Source organism: Dermacentor albipictus, chromosome 6, assembly GCF_038994185.2.
Source record: "Dermacentor albipictus isolate Rhodes 1998 colony chromosome 6, USDA_Dalb.pri_finalv2, whole genome shotgun sequence".
Lineage (NCBI taxonomy): Eukaryota > Metazoa > Arthropoda > Arachnida > Ixodida > Ixodidae > Dermacentor > Dermacentor albipictus.
The window spans coordinates 48,246,875-48,267,021 of NC_091826.1; the positions used below are offsets into that span (position 1 = coordinate 48,246,875).

General features: G+C 49.5%; 1 protein-coding gene across 10 annotated transcripts in view; it reads left to right on the forward strand.

Moving 5' to 3' along the window:
• The window catches only part of LOC139061064 (E3 ubiquitin-protein ligase RNF217-like), a 344,621-nt gene that overhangs the window by 201,598 nt on the left and 122,876 nt on the right, over positions 1–20,147 (forward strand). Inside the window, exon 3 of one of the 10 annotated variants that reach the window (XR_011515156.1) lies at positions 11,625–11,741. The exons of the other annotated variants lie outside the window; for them this stretch is intronic. The gene's annotated coding sequence lies outside the window, so the exon portion shown is untranslated. Of the gene's footprint in view, positions 1–11,624; positions 11,742–20,147 lie in introns of those variants that run through there. 10 annotated transcript variants of the gene reach the window in all.

Here is a 20,147-nt window from a genome sequence, read left to right on the forward strand (position 1 = left end):
TCGTGAACATGAGGAATTGTGCGTCACGACTTTTGACGTAAATACAGAAACTTATATTTAAATCGGTGCTTCTTTTTTTTTTTCTGACCGCTATGATTTGTTCTTGTCAAGGTGTTTATTCTTTTAGCACGTGTCGGAGAAGGCGAGCAACCGGTGTCGGAACGAAGCGCCAGCATCTCCTTACATGCATTCAATACGAAAAAAAAAACGCAGTATCCGAAAGGACAATGTAGTATCTGGCTGCTTCTCTTTGCCCTAAAGACAAAGAGAAGCAGATCGTCGCGAACTATTTTGTTCACACGCATGATGTGGCATCTGGAAAACACCGCTGAGATGTACATCCCTACGCAACATTACAGGAACACTGAATTCGCTTAAAGTAACGATTACACGTCCTGTGCAGGCTCTCATTTGACACGTCAGTATATAACCAGTAGCTTTCCCGTTAAACATTCAGTTTTGTTGAGTACACTTCGCGGTGCGTATGCGCTTAGCCACTACGGCCTCTTGAAGGCACTTTGGATGCTCCCTTTCATATCGCTCGACTGAGTACACATCTATAACGCGTATACATAGCGTTCGGCATCGCGTGCTCCATCATGTACAGGAGGATCTCCCGTCTTTATACTTACGCTACCTTGCTCCATTCAAGTGTTAGGAAAGGCAAGTTGGCTACGCCGACGGATGAATGGCGTCATCAGGCGCTTCAATGACACTAAACATTCGCGCGTAGCTCCTGCCGTAAAGATAGCGTGCGAACGGGATGCTCCGCTTTTTTTTTTTTACGCTTGTATGCGATTCGTGTTGCTTGTGCGGGAGGGTCAAGAGGAAAGCTGTTCGATGGCCTTGGCCACGCGATGACACGAGTTGCGTGAGCACCAACCACGAGTTGCACCAACCACGAGTGACACGAGTTGTGTGCGAAAGCTGCGTGTAGCACCAACCTCGACATCACGAAGTCGCAATCAGAGTTTAAAAAATTCGTTCGTTGCATCCGATGATCTTCGTAAAAGGGCTCACAGTGATTGGCGATTTGGACCATGTCCTACCGGGCGCTAAATTCACCTAATTCTAGGTTTGGAGAGAATTATAGCGGCTCATGCGCGGTCTCTTGGCCGTCTTCATTTAATCGTGCGCGTAAAACATGGCCCTACAATCTAATGCAATTTTCAACGTGCAGCAGCTGATAGTTGTAAAATAAAGCATAACCGAGCCTCAAAGAACGTTTGACAGAACAGCAACGTTCGTTGTCAAGGAAACCGTTGTGAAATCGTAGAAGCCTACACTAAACCAGCTTTCTCGGCTCTGCGACTCCATCACCTGAAAAATCCCTTTTTAAAAAAATATCAGCACTATACCCCTATAGATCTCACATTTATGCGGCCTTAATGAAATAGTCATCACCATGGTGTCTTACGCGCCCAGCACCACACAATAAAGAGAGATAGACAACTGAAGAGGACGTCGTTCTTTTTTTATTATGTTGTACTTGGTGCCTAAGAAAACCTGAGGAATCGGTATGAACTAGCCCAATTTTAAGTTCTGGAATATAGACACCCTCTTCCTCGAAAGTCGCAAGATGAAAGCGACGACCTGTTCACTCTGGATGTTGAAAGTCATCTTCCACGACCTCACGATTCCTGGGTCGCGTTCCAAGCAATTTGTTCCTTCCTCTGGTGTCCACTGTTTGGTGCTGTAATACTTGAACGAAACTTACCCGAACGACCTTCATGCCTACGCGGCCGGATTGGTCAGCGCGGACTCTTGACACCTCTGCTGCTGCATGTGCGATTCAGTCCCTTGATGCTGTACTATAAGGCCGTTGTGTCGGGGTCGATTACACCGAAATAGCATTTGCTTTTTGCCAATGATGTGTTTTCCTATGCAACAAACAGTGAGAGTTCAGACTCTCGAGTTCCTTGGACGTCTCCGCATATCAGGCCCGCGTTACGAAGGGACTGTAATCTAGCAAAGTCACCCCGCCACATGCAGAATACGAATGGGACCAGCGTACACTTCAGCATGGGCGTAAAATTAGGCAGCGCGTGCTGCTTCTCCGCGCTGCGCTGAGTGAAACGAAGTGGTGAGACACGGAGACTGTCATTTGAGCTTGCCAGCGTTCTCGCGTTGAAAGCAAGGGACTTCTAACCATCCACGAGGAGGAGAAGGACCTTCCCACCTCGTCTCCAGCAATTTCTCTTTCTTCCTGTTCCTCTTTTCTTTTTTTCTGCATCGCACTTTCCTTCGAAGCATCGCGGCGAACGCTGAAAATAAGGTGGAAGTTACAATAAAAACCCCGAGACACGCATTCATTGAAATCGCACTTCTTTCGAAACACTCGCAAAAGAGTAATCTTGATGGCCATGCGGTGATGTGAATGGGAGAAAACATTCCAGCCTGTCGTTGGTGCTGAAACGAAGCATCGTGAAATGGTCAGTCGACGGCGTCGCTTCGCGTGGAAAACAAAAACATAGCAAGAGTTTTGGTGCGTTCCGGCACGACCGTGCGCACAGCTTTCAAAGTAGACAGCCATAGCCACGCGCCGAGCCATGTCTATCCGAAGCCATCACTCAGCGGCTTGCATTCCATTCGCGAAGCTCTCTCTGCATACGTGCCCCGAATTCTTCAGTACTGTCTCTGTTGCTTTCCAAGCTTGCAGTGAGGCATTCCATGCTTAGCTCGCGCGAGAAGTTTCACGCATCGCCATCTTTTTATTCGCCGTAATATTTCAAAAAAAAACTCCCCCTATGGCGTAGATTTTAAATATATCTAGCGTTAGGCTTCTATGGAAAGCAGAGTAGTTTTATACCATGCTTGGACCCCTTACTCAGTGAAACGAGGCAGTTTTTCCGATCGAGAATGAGTTTTTATTCGACTCGACTGCCATATAAGGGGGCTCGGTCGATAGCGCCGAAGAATGTACCCACGATCTGCCTATATAGACGGAGAGCAAAATTTTGCGACGTTCGTGAGAACGCAAAGGCCTTAAATTGACGCGCATGCTTTGAACTTTACCTACGCATCACTCATAACCAGTCACATCTTCAAATATAAACAAGGTGTCCCGCTTAGTTCACCGAGGACACGCCGTGCCTTGTGGACCGTCCGAACAAAGGCAGAAAAGGAGTATTCTTCAATTATTCGCAGCAATAATACGTATGGCACAAACGGTAAACTCTCTCCGCACCCATTTCTGCATACGCTATCGTGCGTGCCTCATAATCATGTCGTGGCTGTGACACGTAAAACCCCCCAGAATTAAAATCGAGGTGCCGTGAGGCCAAATTTTCGAGCTCGGATGACGCATTGTACGCTAAACCATATACGTGTTTCCTCAGCAAGCTAACAACATTTCAGCGCATGTAGTGCGGTAGAAAATTTGTAATGAATTTCTCATTCATTTTTTCTTTCGTTTTTTTTCTCCCGGTTAAACAATACACCAATCCTGCGAACTGGCGGGTGACGAAATGATAGATAGAGATATAGATAAACTTTATTAAAAGAATAATAAAACAAATCGCGAATAGCCAGGGTCCCTAGTCCAGGGCTCCGCTGGCTCGTGCCATCTTCTCAGCTCTCTGTGTCAGCTTGAGCTGGTCGTCGAGGGCCGAGCTGGACAGTAGAGGTCTCCCATCGCTCCTTCGTGGCGTTCGTGTCGAGGTGTTCTATGTTGTGTAATGTGCACTCCCATGTGGTATAGGGTTGGTGTCGCCCCGTAGCACCACGGGCATTCGTCCCTGTATAGGCTGGGTGGGGTGTATTGAAATGCGTTCGGCAGGGCGTGCGATTTGTGCAAGTTAGTTTCATCTTCGCGAGCGCGCCTCGGTGGTCAGACCGAGTTACCTTCTGCGGGCCTTCTCTGGTTTGTGTTGTTTTCGTCGCACGAGTGGAACAGTTGTGGGCACAATGCAACGGCATGATGCCCTTGTCCGAGCACTCGGGTGCCCAAACCGTCCCCAGCATGGAAGGCCAGCACGACGTGCGCGCGGATTCGTAATATTTCGGAACAGTCGCCCTACGCACCATATGTTTTAAGGAATACAAACTTCTTGAATTATCTAGTTTTGATATCAAAGAATTCTATCTCCCACGAGCCAGGAAAGCTGGCGTTATCCGCAACGAGGGGCAGGAAAGGCTGTAGGCTTACATTAAGGTGGAATAAAGCGAATTAAGGTGTGTTAAGGTGGAAAAAAGTGGTTCGAGGTCGATTAAAACGGATTAAGGTTGGTAAAAATTAGAGCAAGGTGAAAAGCAGCGGAGCAGGTGTTCCAAAAGGATCAGTTTCGGGGCCCATACTCTCATCGCTATATGCAAATGACCTTCCGTCAGCACTAACATCATCAAAAGCTGTTATTTACGCTGAGCATACCGCGCTAACCTTTTCAGGTAAACCCCTTACGAATTTACCTGAAATAGTATAAATCGCGAATTATCAAACGTATCAACTTGGTTCACGAGGAATAAATTAACACAAACAGAAGTAAAAGGAAATACGTGCTGTTTCACTCCCGATATGCACAGCGTGACACAACAGGTACGCAAATTTATGTCGAAGGTGGTACTATTGAGTAATTAGACACCACAAAATACTTAGGAACCTTATTAGATAGCTACATAAACTGGACGCCACATACTTTCAGTATATGCTCGAAATTAGCCTCTGTTTGCTATGTGCTAATTAAATGTAGAGCATGCTTCAATCTTAACATACTTACGATTATCTACTTTTCTCTCTTCCATTGCCACGTCATATACGGCTGGGAATCATGGGCTGGCACTTATAAAACCTACATAGATCCTCTTATTCGGTTACACAAAAGTGCCTTGCGTATTCAACATACACAAGCACACATGAAAATAACACCATGCTATTCAGCTCTCTCGGCATACTACCATTTTCCTTTCCATCCGAAATGAAAATTGCGATTCTGATAAACAACATTACACAGGGAAATCATTCATTGCTGCCAGACTTGTTCATTATGCCCAATCGTAATACAAGGAATGCAGCGAATATAAATTTTAACTTTCCTGTCCCTCGTAACACGTATGGTCAACGACTGATTTAGTTTCATGGTGCCCAAATTTGGAATTCAATTGCTCATGAAGTAAAAATGGCAAAAAACCTTGAAATCGCTGTCAAAAAGCTGTTTAAAATCGCAGTCAAAAAGCTGTATCAATCTGAAATTAGTTCATTCATATTTTGTATCATCTATTGCATTTTTTGCTAGTTGCATGCATTTGTGATCGCTTAATTGTTTCAAATTTTATCACTATGAAGTAGATATCTACTAAATTTTGTTGCTGCAGATATATGCATCTTGACTATTAGCCCACACTAGCCTTTGGCTATGGGCCCAACAGCTTTTTGTGCAATTCATGTAACAATGAGAAATAAATGAAGTGAATGAATGAATACTGGCCTGTATAGTATCCAGAGCAGCCACGATACCTCAATTCGAAGTAGTAATGAACAGGTCACTGAGGCTCCTTTGCGATGAAGTTAGAAGGGCCTTGCAAGACACGAAACGGGGAAAAGCTGAAAGATAAGATGGAATAATACTCGATTTAATCAATGTTGGAGGAGACATTATGCTTGAAAAGCTTGCAGCCCTGGGCCCCTATTTTGTAGCGATGCCTTATGCCTTATTCTATGCTATTCTTATCATCCACCATACACGGCCGCCTGATCGCGTTGATAATGTGGGCAGACCGTCGCTCTGACCAGTGGCCAAGCGCGAAAAGATTGAAAAAGCATAGAATCGGAAAAGGCATCGCTACAAAATACCGGCCCTGTATACAAATGTCTCACAACTTCAAGGGTCCCAGAGAACTGGAAGAATGCTAACATTATACCAATACACAAAAAGGGAGACGTTGAAGAATTGACAAATTATAGGCCATTAGCTTACTTCCAGTACTATATAAAATATTCACCAAGATAATTTCCAATAGAATAAGGGCAACACTGGACTGGAAGGGAACAGGCAGGTTTCAGGAAGGGATACTCTACAATGGATCACAACCATGTCATCAATCAGGTAATCGAGAAATCCGCAGAGTACAGTCAGCCTCTATATATGGCTTTCATACATTACGAAAAGGCATTTGATTCAGTCGATATACCTACCAGTAGTCATAGAGGCATCACGTAATCAGGAGTGCACGAAGCTTACCTAAATCTCTTGGAAACTATCTACAAAGATTCCACAGCTGCCTTAATCCTTCACAAGAAAAGTAGGAAGATACCTATAAAGAAGGGGGTCAGACAAGGAGAAACAATCTACAATGCTATTCACTGCGTGCTTGGAAGAAGTATTCAAGCTATTAAACTGGGAAGGCCTAGAAGGATCGACGGCGAACAACCTTCGGTTGGCCGATGACATTGTTCTATTAAGCAACAGTGGGGACGAGTTACAGCAAATCATTGAGGAACTTAACAGAGAAAGTGTAAGAGTGGGGTTGAAGATTAATATGCAGAAGGCAAAGATAATGACCAATAGCCTGGAAAGGGAACAAGAGTTCAGGGTAGCCAGTCATTCTCTAAAGTCTGTGAAGGAGTACGCTTATATAGGTCAATTACTCACAGGGGACCCTGATCATAAGGAAACTTACAAAATAAAAATGGGTTGGAGCGCATACGGCAGACATTTTCAGATCCGGAGTGGACGCTTACCAATATCATTGAAAAGAAAGGTGCACAATCAGTGCATTCTACCGGGTGCTAACAAATGGGGCGGAAGCCTGGAGACTGACAAAGAAGCTCGAAAACAAGTTAAGGACCGCGCAAAGAGTGATGGAACGAAGAATGTTAGGCGTAACGTTAAGAGACAGAAAGAGAGTGGTTTGGATCAGACAGCGAACGGGTATAGCTGATATTCTAATTGACATTAAGAGAAAAAAAATGGAGCTGGGCAGGTCATGTGATGCGTAGGTTAGATAACCGGTGGACCATCAGGGTTACCGAATGGGCGCCAAGAGAAGGGACGCGCAGTCGATGACGTCTGAAGACTAGGTGAGGTGATGAAATTAGGAAATTTGCAAGCACTAGTTTGAATCGGTTCGGGCAGAGCAGGGGTAATTGGAGACCGCAGGGAGACGCATTCGTCCTGCAGTTGACATAAAATAGGCTGATGACGACGATGCATTAAGGCGGATTAACGTCGAATAATGTGTAATAAGGTGTAATTGGAAAATAAGAGCTACTTGTTCCAAGCTTAAACGTTGCGTTTGACTGAGCAGTTATACTAGGATCCTTCCCAAAATTTACCTAAACGTTCAGGTTTCATCCTGAATCCATTGACACAAAGACCAATGGGTATAGAGAAAAAAAGAAAGGTGGTTTCGAGCATGCGATACCGCTTAACGTCAGGTAAATAAGCAAAGCTAATTGGCCACAGCATCTACACAAATTTCGTTTGTGTTTGGAAAGCGTATACATATAGCACTTTAATTCTTAGATTGTCACTGACTGTTGTTTGCTAGGTGCTGTAATGATTGGGGTCGGACATGAAATAGATGGTAGCTGGCCCATGCCCTCGTCCAACTCATCCACGCTGAGGACTTTGTTGAAGGAGGGAGACTTGTTCTCATCGAGAACGAGGAATATTGGATTTATTTATAGTATCTACGTGAGAACGTTACAGTTCATCAGTCAAGCATAACTGAAAGAGAATGTACACTCAGCAGCCGCGCCATGCCTGCTTATAAACACTCTGTCCTCGCTGGATCCCTAGGTGAGGGAAAACGGCCGTTGAACCGTCGACCAATTCGGAGCGTCCAAAGTCATCGTAACCGACCCACCTTTGAGGGGGAGGGTTTACGCACTCACTTCCGCACAGATTTCACTAACCATACCGATTTGAGAAAGCTCTCGCAGACACGAGTATTGCCCTGAGCAGGCGCCTCTTGGTCCCAGAGTTGAACCCGCAGGCAGTGGCCGCCGCATCTGTCCATTGACTGACGACTTCTAAGACCCGTGAAACGCTGCCGCAAAACACCTTCTTCCAAGTTCACCGTTTCAAACTAACCGTGACGGAGACAGCGAATCCACTAACAATACTTGGTCCGCCGACCGCGCCTAGACATGGTGACGTTGACGGGCTGGGGATTTTCGTCTTATCGTCCTTCAAAGAGAGTCGCCGCAGTAGACATGGTGGCGCCGTTCGGTTGGAGACTGTCGCTTCTCCGAAGATAGCCAGCCTCCGCAGGTCGAACGCAACAGTGCACAAAGCCCATGCCAACACAAGAAAGCAGAACGCTGACCTGGCTCCACCACCGAACCGATTAAGTTGGGTGTGGTGATGTGTACGCTTTGCTTCGTCGTTTTTTGCATTTACACTCACTCTGCGTCTGTGGAAGCCTTAAAAACCTCCGCGCGTGAGGCACGCATGCGCCGTCGATAGAGGGACAGCACGACCAGGGCGGTGGTGGCGGCGACGGCGTTCGTATGATTCTTACCACAATAAAATCCGGAACCTTGCCCCCCTATAATATATCGGTGCGTCTCTCATAACGTGTTTAACTACAGTCGACCAAGCTGTTTAGAGCGTACGCGTACTGGCTATGCGCTTCAAGGGTTCTGTCGTTGCGGTGAAATATCTTTTTCCGCTTGGCTTTCCAGCTTTCTGTTTGTTGTGTGCGAACCAATCAGTACTACGTGCGCAGACTGAACCATGTTCTTTGACAGCACTTCCACAGGCCACAAAAACCACCCTTTTCCCACTGCGTACAGAGAGACCGTTACCTCGCCCAAACAGCCTATGCCGTCTCGGTTCTGTTTTCTTTTCTTTTCTGCGTTTAACGAGCGCATGGTTGCAGAGAAAGGGGGCTGGCAGAACAAGCGGAAACCTCGCCAAGCTGCTAAGAACACGCCGCTAACCGCAAGGCCGTTATCTGCGTCTCGCCAGCGCACGACACACAAAAACGGAAGCGAGAGGACGTGGAGGTGAGTCACGTCGTCATTGACGGTTATCGCCGCGCCTCGGTCCCTCGAGCCATTTCATTGCGGAGCCGCTCAGGCGTGCCCCGTCGACGTGCCTAACACGCAGTGCTTCGGCGTAATGCGATAACGGTCCGTTTGTACTACGCGTATGGCCATGTATGTGTGTACACAGCTACACACGTGCAGACAATGAGCGCATGCGAAAGTTGAGGAGGAGCTGTACAGACACGCGGGCGCGTGAGGGACGCGGGTAATCTTTTTGAGAAGGACGACCGTGTGCGGATGTAGTACGCTGCCGAAGTCGCTGATCGGGGGGGGGGGGGGGGGGGGGCTAGAATGCTTTTCCGTAAGTTGCAATTTACGAATTCTTGATTCCTCTCACCTTGTCCGTTTCTCTCTCTCTCTCTCTCTCGTTTTTGAAAAACGAGTGGCTTGTGCGAGCACCTCTGTCTGTGTGGTGTGCCCCATGTACACATTCACCACTTTCCTCTCCTCCCCCCATTTTCTTCCAATTCCCTTCCCCCAGCGTGGCGTAGCCAAGTACACGCTTTTGTGCTTAACATCTGTGCCTTCTCTCTTTATTTTCCTTTTCTCTTTCTCTATCACTCTCTATAATCACCCAAGTCAAAGCCGAACTCTTACTGTGGCCATACGTCGCAGACACTCAGAAGCACAACAACGCTTTCCGAAGGTGCTCCTTGGTTGTTGAGGAAGAAAAAACACCAGAAGAGAGCGTCACGCGACAAGCTTGAAGTCTACAGGCCATTAAAAAAAGAATTAGCAGCACATTCATAATTAGGAGATGACCGGCGACGTTAATGCGATCAGCAATTTTTCGCATGATGAATGCGTAATCGTTGCCGTTTTAGAGAAACATTGTACTTATTATGATTACTGCATATCCACGCCATATCTCCACGCCAACCATGAATCGCGAAGCCTTACGGGCATGTCAAAAGACGCACGAAGCGGGATAATCTCGCTGCCGAATGATACCATGACACAGTATATGTTGTTGTAGTCACTGCGCCCCAGTTGAAACTCCGTATAGCAAGCCTCGCTATCCCTGCTACCGTGGCTGCAATTTAGTTACCATGACTATCCATCAAGCGGGCGGGCTCGACGTAGAGCTGCCCGCTGCGGATGGGGTGCTACCACTGAATTTATGCGAAAGCATTAATAACGTGCCTATCACGTGCCCTTTTGTCACGTGGTAGGCAAGCGGTAATTTCTAGCCGCCGAATTTTGAATACGGGTAATGTAGAGCGGAGAACGGGTGGCGAGCACCGATAGTGACGAGGATGTCAGTAATGAGCTGCTACGAACCACTAAATGCCTGACAGGTCCGACAACCATGTAGGGACTATTTCCCGACAGCCCAGGCTCAGAGAGACCTAGAAGGGAGGGACGTGTGGAGTCAGAGGAGGTTGCCTTGCCGAGGCTAGCTGCATGATGCCGTGCTACTTCCTGGTTTTTCTTTCCTTTCTCTGTGTTATTGACACGCTTGGGAAAAATAAAAGAAAGAAGTATGATTAGCTTTTAAAGCTGCATGCGTGTGGCAATCGAAGGACCGCACGTCGTTAGATGATGGCCTTCGGTATAATAATACGGTCCCTATATCACGAGTGGCGGCCGCCTATTCTTGAGAACCGCTCAAGCGTACAAATTCCTCTATGCATGGTGGGCACAGATTCTGTATAGCCACGGCGAGGCTCAAAATGCGGGAGTTTATGACGTGTTCCTAGAGGTAAAACACAAAAAGAAAAGCACAGTAATCCATAGGTTGCGAAGGAGGCATTGACATATGAAAAGAAAGTTGGCCTTATTTGGAGACGACGCGTTGTACTGTATTCTTGAGTACAAAGTGAATCCTTATTCATCACTGTCTGTTATACAGCATATATCCATCTGCAGTAATTGCCGCTTTTTTGCCATTTTTACAGGGAATACTGTCAAACGTTAAAAACATTTTTTTTTCAGAGCATTGTGCTAATCATGTGAAGCAATGTCTATTACCCACGGGCTGCTAATACCATAAATATGCTAGCTTCGTTTCCTCAGGCGCATATAGAGGAACGTTTGCGTGTGTTTTATAACGGTGACAGCGTAAGGGTAAATGGCAAATACACCACTGTCCAACTCGAACAGAATTTCCATTGCTGCGCCAGTCAATTAGGTACTATCATGCTGGTGACGTCAGCGCGAAGGCGAACAACTTTCAGTATCGGAGTCTCTCGGAAGACATGTTTTGGAACGCGGAGAGGCACAGAGGGCCGACGCGGTGCGGTTTTGTGGGCGAAGATTGTGCTGAGTACTTAGGTTGTCGCAAATTATAAGGCAATGGGTCAGACATTTAGCTCGGTAATATTCTGGAAACAGTTCAACGAACACAGAAGACAGGGAATGCTACTCGTTTTGCCTACTCACTTGTCCCTGTTTTCTCCGTTCTTTTGAATCGGTGAATGCGTTATAGGGAAGCAAACACGATCTTACGGAGCTCAAATATGCCGCATTAGAAAAACAGCGTCCTAAACGGAGCTGCATTTGTGCAGACCGGACTGTCACGCGTAAAAGCGTGACAGTCCGGTCATTTGATGACGCTCGCTGCATTATGTGACTGTGTGAAATGGGCTCAGCTTAGGAAAGAGAGAGAGAACGACAAGTTTATTGTTCGAAACAGTGTCCCGAGAACGGCCTGGTATCACCCTGACGTGGCGAGGCTCCTTGGTAAAGGAACCTTCTGGCTTCGACTGCCCTCTTGGTCCTGGCGACGAGTTGTCGTTGGTCTTCCACGTCCCTGAGGGTGAGCTTGGCGTCCCACGTTTCGAATAGGTGGTCTTCGTTTGCTTGTTATGCTCGTTCGGGATCCGCTCCCGGTTGAAGTTCACTGCCTTCCTGCCACGGGCATTCCCGGAGAAAGTGGGCCAGGGTGTCGGATACGTTGCAGAGTTGGCAAAGGTAGACGTGGAGCGTCGGGTAGAGGCGGTGCATTATCCTTACGTGAGTATACGTGTTAGTGCGCAGGCTTCTGAGGATTATGCTTTCTTCTCTGCTCACATAAGGAAACTTAGAAAAAACCCGCACTCAGACAGAACTGAACTGGACATTGGCCGTAGCAATCTGGTGAAGCTTGCAAATCAGTGCTGCAGAACCGTCTTCCAGTAAACACGCTCCCTTTAATGCGTAGTAGCACATTGTGCTTTTGAGTAGGCCAACACAAACCAACATCAGTTTTCGACTTTGATTTGAAAGCAACAATACCGGTTCCCCGTTTGCTCAAGTCGATGGGTCTCTGCGAGTGTTTGTAAACTGGGCGTGCGCTTGGCCATGTGTCACTTGGCCATGTGTGCGCTTACCAAATCCTCGTTATGTCTTCTCTTCCACCGTTTTCCTGTGCAGGGTAGCACAACCAGAACTAACAACCCTGTCTTTCCTAAGTCTTCATTCCCTCTCTACAGATATCCATGTGATCGACAACAGCGTAGCACATTGCCAAGGTAGAAATGATGGTCTGGACTTCCATGCCTTCTGCTTTGTCTGGCAGCCTGGCCAAACTAGCCACCTCCGTAACACCTAGCCTAACGGGCCTTCCATTTCTTCTGCTTTTTCTGGCAGCCTGGCCGAACTAGCCACCTCCGTTACACTTGGCCTAACGGGCCTTCCATTTCTTCAGCTTTTTCTGGCAGCCTGGCCGAACTAGCCACCTCCGTATACACTTGGCCAAACGGGCCTTCCATTTCTTCTGCTTTTTCTAGCAGCCTGGCCGAACTATCCACCTCCGTATGCACTTGGCCTAACGGGCTTTCCATTTCTTCTGCTGTTTCTGGCAGCCTGGCCGAACTAGCCACCTCCGTTATACTTGGCCTAACGGGACTTCCATTTCTTCTGCTTTTTGTGGCAACCTGGCCGAACTAGCCACCTCCGTATGCACTTGGCGTAACGGGCTTTCCATTTCTTCTGCTTTTTCTGGAAGCCTGGCCGAACTTGCCACCACCGTATACACTTGGCCTAACAGGCCTTCCATTTCTTCAGCTTTTTGCGGGCAGCCTGACCGAACTAGCCACCTCCGTAACACTTGGCCTAATGGGCTTTTCATTTCCTCTGCTTTTTGCTGGCAGCTTGGCCGAACTGGCCACCTCCGTAACACTTGGCCTAACGGGCCTTCCATTTCCTCTGCTTTATCTGGCAGCCTGGCACAACTGGCCACCTCCGTAACACTTGGCCTAACGGGACTTCCATTTCTTCTGGTTTTTCTGGCAGCCTGGCCGAACTAGCCCCCTCCGTATACACTTGACCTAACGGGCTTTGAATTTCTGCTGCTTTTTCTGGCAGCCTAGCCGAAGTAGCCTTCTCCGTATGCAATTGGCCTAACGCGCCTTCGATTTCTTCTGCTGTTTCTGGCAGCCTGCCCGAACTAGCCACCTCCGTATACACTTGGCCTAAAGGCCCTTTCATTTCCTCTGCTTTTTCTGGCAGCCTGGCCGAACTAGCCAACTCCGTATACACTTAGACTAAAGGGCTTTCAATTTCTGCTGCTTTTTCTGGCAGCCTGGCCGAAGTAGCCTTCTCCGTATGCACTTGGCCTAACGGGCCTTCCATTTCTTCTGCTGTTTCTCGCAGCCTGGCCGAACTAGCCACCTCCGTATACACTTGGCCTAACGGGGCTTCCATTTCCTCTTCTTTTTCTGGCAGCCTGGCCGACATAGCCACCTCCGTATACCCTTGGCCTAACGGGCCTTCCATTTCTTCTGCTTTTTCTGGCAGCCTGGCCGAACTAGCCACCTCTGTAACACTTGGCCTAACGGGCCTTCCATTTCTTCTGCTTTTTCTGGCAGCCTGGCCGAACTAGCCACCTCTGTAACACTTGCCCTAACGGGCCTTCCATTTCTTCCGCTTTTTCTGGCAGCCTGGAAGAACTAGCGACTTCCGCATACACTTGGCCGAACGGGCCTTCCATTTCTTCTGCTTTTTCTGGCAGCCTGGCCGAACTAGCTACCTCCGTATACACTTGACCTAACGGGCCTTCCATTTCTTCTGCTTTTTCTGGCAGCCTGGCCGAACTAACCACCTCCGTATACGCTTGGCCAAACGGGCCTTCCATTTCCTCTCCTTTTTCTAGCAGCCTGGCCGAACTATCCACCTCCGTAACATTTGGCCTAAAGGGACTTCCATTTCTTCTGGTTTTTCTGGCAGCCTGGCCGAACTATCCACCTCCGTATGCACTTGGCCTAACGGACTTTCCATTTCTTCTGCTGTTTCTGGCAGCCTGGCCGAACTAGCCACCTCCGTTATACTTGGCCTAACGGGCCTTCCATTTATTCTGCTTTTTCTGGCAACCTGGCCGAACTAGCCACCTCCGTATGCACTTGGCCTAACGGGCTTTCCATTTCTTCTGCTTTTTCTGGAAGCCTGGCCGAACTTGCCACCACCGTATACACTTGGCCTAACAGGCCTTCCATTTTTTCAGCTTTTTGTGGGCAGCCTGACCGAACTAGCCACCTCCGTAACACATGGCCTAATGGGCCTTTCATTTCCTCTGATTTTTGCTGGCAGCCTGGCCGAACTGGACAGCTCCGTAACACTTGGCCTAACGGGCCTTCCATTTCCTCTGCTTTATCTGGCAGCCTGGCACAACTGGCCACCTCCGTAACACTTGGCCTAACGGGACTTCCATCTCTTCTGGTTTTTCTGGCAGCCTGGCCGAACTAGCCCCCTCCGTATACACTTGACCTAACGGGCTTTGAATTTCTGCTGCTTTTTTCTGGCAGCCTGGCCGAAGTAGCCTTCTCCGTATGCACTTGGCCTAACGGGCCTTCGATTTCTTCTGCTGTTTCTGGCAGCCTGCCCGAACTAGCCACCTCCGTATACACTTGGCCTAACGGGCCTTCCATTTATTCAGCTTTTTCTGGCAGCCTGACCGCACTAGCCACCTCCGCATACACTTGACCTAACGGGCCTTCGATTTCTTCTGCTGTTTCTGGCAGCCTGGCCGAACTAGCCACCTCCGTATACACTTGGCCTAACGGGCCTTCCATTTTTTCAGCTTTTTCTGGCAGCCTGACCGAACTAGCCACCTCCGCATACACTTGACCTAACGGGCCTTCGATTTCTTCGGTTTTTTCTGGCAGCCTGGCCGAACTAGCCACCTCCGTATACACTTGGCCTAACGGGCCTTCCATTTCTTCTGCTTTTTCTAGCAGACTGCCCAAACTATCCACCTCCGTATATACTTGACCTAACGGGCTTTGAATTTCTGCTGCTTTTTCTGGCAGCCTGGCCGAAGTAACCTTCTCCGTATGCACTTGGCCTAACGGGCCTTCGATTTCTTCTGCTGTTTCTGGCAGCCTGCCCGAACTAGCCACCTCCGTATACACTTGGTCTAACGGGCCTTCCATTTTTTCAGCTTTTTCTGGCAGCCTGACCGAACTAGCCACCTCCGCATACACTTGACCTAACGGGCCTTCGATTTCTTCGGTTTTTTCTGGCAGCCTGGCCGAACTATCCACCTCCGTATATACTTGGCCTAACGGGGCTTCCATTTCTTCTGCTTTTTGCTGGCAGCCTGGCTGAACTGGCCACCTCCGTAACACTTGGCCTAACGGGCCTTCCATTTCCTCTGCTTTATCTGGCAGCCTGGCACAACTGGCCACCTCCGTAACACTTGGCCTAACGGGCCTTCCGTTTCCTCTGCTTTATCTGGCAGCCTGGCCGAACTAGCCACCTCCGTATACACTTGGCCTAACGGGCCTTCCAATTCTGCTCCTTTTTCTGGCAGCCTGGCCGAAGTAGCCACCTCCGTATACACCTGGCCTAACGGGCCTTCCATTTCTTCTGCTTTTTCTGGCAGCCTGGCCGAACTAGCCACCTCCGTTAGACTTGACCTAACGGGCCTTCCATTTCTTCTGCATTTTGTGGCAGCCTGGCCCAACTAGCCACCTCCATAACACTTGGCCTCATGGGGCTTTCATTTCCTCTGCTTTTTCTGGCAGCCTGGCCGAACTAGCCACCTCCGTATACACTTGGCCTAACGGGCCTTCCAATTCTGTTGCTTTTCTTGCAGCCTGGCCGAACTAGCCACCTCCGTATATACTTGACCTAACGGGCCTTCCATTTCTTCTGGTTTTTCGGGCAGCCTGGCCGAACTAGCCACCACCGTATGCACCTGGCCTAACGGGCCTTCCATTTCTTCTGCTGTTTCTGGCAGCCTGGCCGAACTAGCCACCTCCGTTACACTTGGCCTAACGGGCCTTCCATTTCTTCTGCTTTTTCTGGCAGCCTGGCCAAACTAGCCACCTCCATATGCACTTGGCCTAACGGGCCTTCCATTTCTTGTGCTGTTTCTGGCAGCCTGGCCGAACTTGCCACCTCCGTATACACTTGGCCTAACGGGCCTTCTATTTCTTCTGCTTTTTGCGGCAGCCTGGCCCAACTAGCCACCTCCGTATACACTTGGCTTAACGGGCCTTCCATTTCTTCTGCTTTTTCTGCCAGCCTGGCCGAACTATCCACCTCCGTATGCACTTGGCCTAACGAGCTTTCAATTTCTTCTGCTGTTTCTGGCAGCCTGGCCGAACTAGCCACCTCCGTTATACTTGGCCTAATGGGCCTTCCATTTCTTCTGCTTTTTGTGGCAGCCTGGCCCAACTAGCCGCCTCCGTAACACTTGGCCTAACGGGCCTTCCATTTATTCTGCTTTTTCTGGCAACCTGGCTGAACTAGCCACCTCCGTATGCACTTGGCCTAACGGGCTTTCAATTTCTGCTGCTTTTTCTGGCAGCCTGGCCGAAGTAGCCTTCTCCGTATGCACTTGGCCTAACGGGCCTTCGATTTCTTCGGTTTTTTCTGGCAGCCTGGCCGAACTATCCACCTCCGTATATGCTTGGCCTAACGGGGCTTCCATTTCTTCTGCTTTTTGCTGGCAGCCTGGCCGAAATGGCCACCTCCGTAACACTTGGGCTAACGGGCCATCCATTTCCTCTGCTTTATCTGGCAGCCTGGCACAACTGGCCACCTCCGTAACACTTGGCCTAACGGGCCTTCCATTTCGTCTGCTTTATCTGGCAGCCTGGCCGAACTAGCCACCTCCATATACACTTGGCCTAACGGGCCTTCCATTTTTTCAGCTTTTTCTGGCAGCCTGACCGAACTAGCCACCTCCGCATACACTTGACCTAACGGGCCTTCGATTTCTTCGGTTTTTTCTGGCAGCCTGGCCGAACTATCCACCTCCGTATATACTTGGCCTAACGGGGCTTCCATTTCTTCTGCTTTTTGCTGGCAGCCTGGCTGAACTGGCCACCTCCGTAACACTTGGCCTAACGGGCCTTCCATTTCCTCTGCTTTATCTGGCAGCCTGGCACAACTGGCCACCTCCGTAACACTTGGCCTAACGGGCCTTCCGTTTCCTCTGCTTTATCTGGCAGCCTGGCCGAACTAGCCACCTCCGTATACACTTGGCCTAACGGGCCTTCCAATTCTGCTCCTTTTTCTGGCAGCCTGGCCGAAGTAGCCACCTCCGTATACACCTGGCCTAACGGGCCTTCCATTTCTTCTGCTTTTTCTGGCAGCCTGGCCAAACTAGCCACCTCCATATGCACTTGGCCTAACGGGCCTTCCATTTCTTGTGCTGTTTCTGGCAGCCTGGCCGAACTTGCCACCTCCGTATACACTTGGCCTAACGGGCCTTCTATTTCTTCTGCTTTTTGCGGCAGCCTGGCCCAACTAGCCACCTCCGTATACACTTGGCTTAACGGGCCTTCCATTTCTTCTGCTTTTTCTGCCAGCCTGGCCGAACTATCCACCTCCGTATGCACTTGGCCTAACGAGCTTTCAATTTCTTCTGCTGTTTCTGGCAGCCTGGCCGAACTAGCCACCTCCGTTATACTTGGCCTAATGGGCCTTCCATTTCTTCTGCTTTTTGTGGCAGCCTGGCCCAACTAGCCGCCTCCGTAACACTTGGCCTAACGGGCCTTCCATTTATTCTGCTTTTTCTGGCAACCTGGCTGAACTAGCCACCTCCGTATGCACTTGGCCTAACGGGCTTTCAATTTCTGCTGCTTTTTCTGGCAGCCTGGCCGAAGTAGCCTTCTCCGTATGCACTTGGCCTAACGGGCCTTCGATTTCTTCGGTTTTTTCTGGCAGCCTGGCCGAACTATCCACCTCCGTATATGCTTGGCCTAACGGGGCTTCCATTTCTTCTGCTTTTTGCTGGCAGCCTGGCCGAAATGGCCACCTCCGTAACACTTGGGCTAACGGGCCATCCATTTCCTCTGCTTTATCTGGCAGCCTGGCACAACTGGCCACCTCCGTAACACTTGGCCTAACGGGCCTTCCATTTCGTCTGCTTTATCTGGCAGCCTGGCCGAACTAGCCACCTCCATATACACTTGGCCTAACGGGCCTTCCATTTTTTCAGCTTTTTCTGGCAGCCTGACCGAACTAGCCACCTCCGCATACACTTGACCTAACGGGCCTTCGATTTCTTCGGTTTTTTCTGGCAGCCTGGCCGAACTATCCACCTCCGTATATACTTGGCCTAACGGGGCTTCCATTTCTTCTGCTTTTTGCTGGCAGCCTGGCTGAACTGGCCACCTCCGTAACACTTGGCCTAACGGGCCTTCCATTTCCTCTGCTTTATCTGGCAGCCTGGCACAACTGGCCACCTCCGTAACACTTGGCCTAACGGGCCTTCCGTTTCCTCTGCTTTATCTGGCAGCCTGGCCGAACTAGCCACCTCCGTATACACTTGGCCTAACGGGCCTTCCAATTCTGCTCCTTTTTCTGGCAGCCTGGCCGAAGTAGCCACCTCCGTATACACCTGGCCTAACGGGCCTTCCATTTCTTCTGCTTTTTCTGGCAGCCTGGCCGAACTAGCCACCTCCGTTAGACTTGACCTAACGGGCCTTCCATTTCTTCTGCATTTTGTGGCAGCCTGGCCCAACTAGCCACCTCCATAACACTTGGCCTCATGGGGCTTTCATTTCCTCTGCTTTTTCTGGCAGCCTGGCCGAACTAGCCACCTCCGTATACACTTGGCCTAACGGGCCTTCCAATTCTGTTGCTTTTCTGGCAGCCTGGCCGAACTAGCCACCTCCGTATATACTTGACCTAACGGGCCTTCCATTTGTTCTGGTTTTTCGGGCAGCCTGGCCGAACTAGCCACCACCGTATGCACCTGGCCTAACGGGCCTTCCATTTCTTCTGCTGTTTCTGGCAGCCTGGCCGAACTAGCCACCTCCGTTACACTTGGCCTAACGGGCCTTCCATTTCTTCTGCTTTTTCTGGCAGCCTGGCCAAACTAGCCACCTCCATATGCACTTGGCCTAACGGGCCTTCCATTTCTTGTGCTGTATCTGGCAGCCTGGCCGAACTTGCCACCTCCGTATACACTTGGCCTAACGGGCCTTCTATTTCTTCTGCTTTTTGCGGCAGCCTGGCCCAACTAGCCACCTCCGTATACACTTGGCTTAACGGGCCTTCCATTTCTTCTGCTTTTTCTGCCAGCCTGGCCGAACTATCCACCTCCGTATGCACTTGGCCTAACGAGCTTTCAATTTCTTCTGCTGTTTCTGGCAGCCTGGCCGAACTAGCCACCTCCGTTATACTTGGCCTAATGGGCCTTCCATTTCTTCTGCTTTTTGTGGCAGCCTGGCCCAACTAGCCGCCTCCGTAACACTTGGCCTAACGGGCCTTCCATTTATTCTGCTTTTTCTGGCAACCTGGCTGAACTAGCCACCTCCGTATGCACTTGGCCTGACCGAACTAGCCGCCTCCGTAACATTTGGCCTAATGGGCCTTTCATTTCCTCTGCTTTTTCTGGCAACCTGGTGGAACTAGCCACCTCCGTATACACTTGGCCCAACGGGCTTTCAATTTCTGCTGCTTTTTCTGGCAGCCTGGCCGAAGTAGCCTTCTCCGTATGCACGTGGCCTAACGGGGCTTCCATTTCTTCTACTTTTTGCTGGCAGCCTGGCCGAACTGGCCACCTCCGTAACACTTGGCCTAACGGGCCTTCCATTTCCTCTTCTTTTTCTGGCAGCCTGGCCGAACTACCCACCTCCGTATACACTTGGCTTAACGGGCCTTCCATTTCTTCTGCTTTTTCTGGCAGCCTGGCCGAACTATCCGCATCCGTATGCACTTGGCCTAGCGGGCCTTCCATTTCTTCTGCTTTTTCTTGCAGCCTAGCCGAACTAGCCACCTC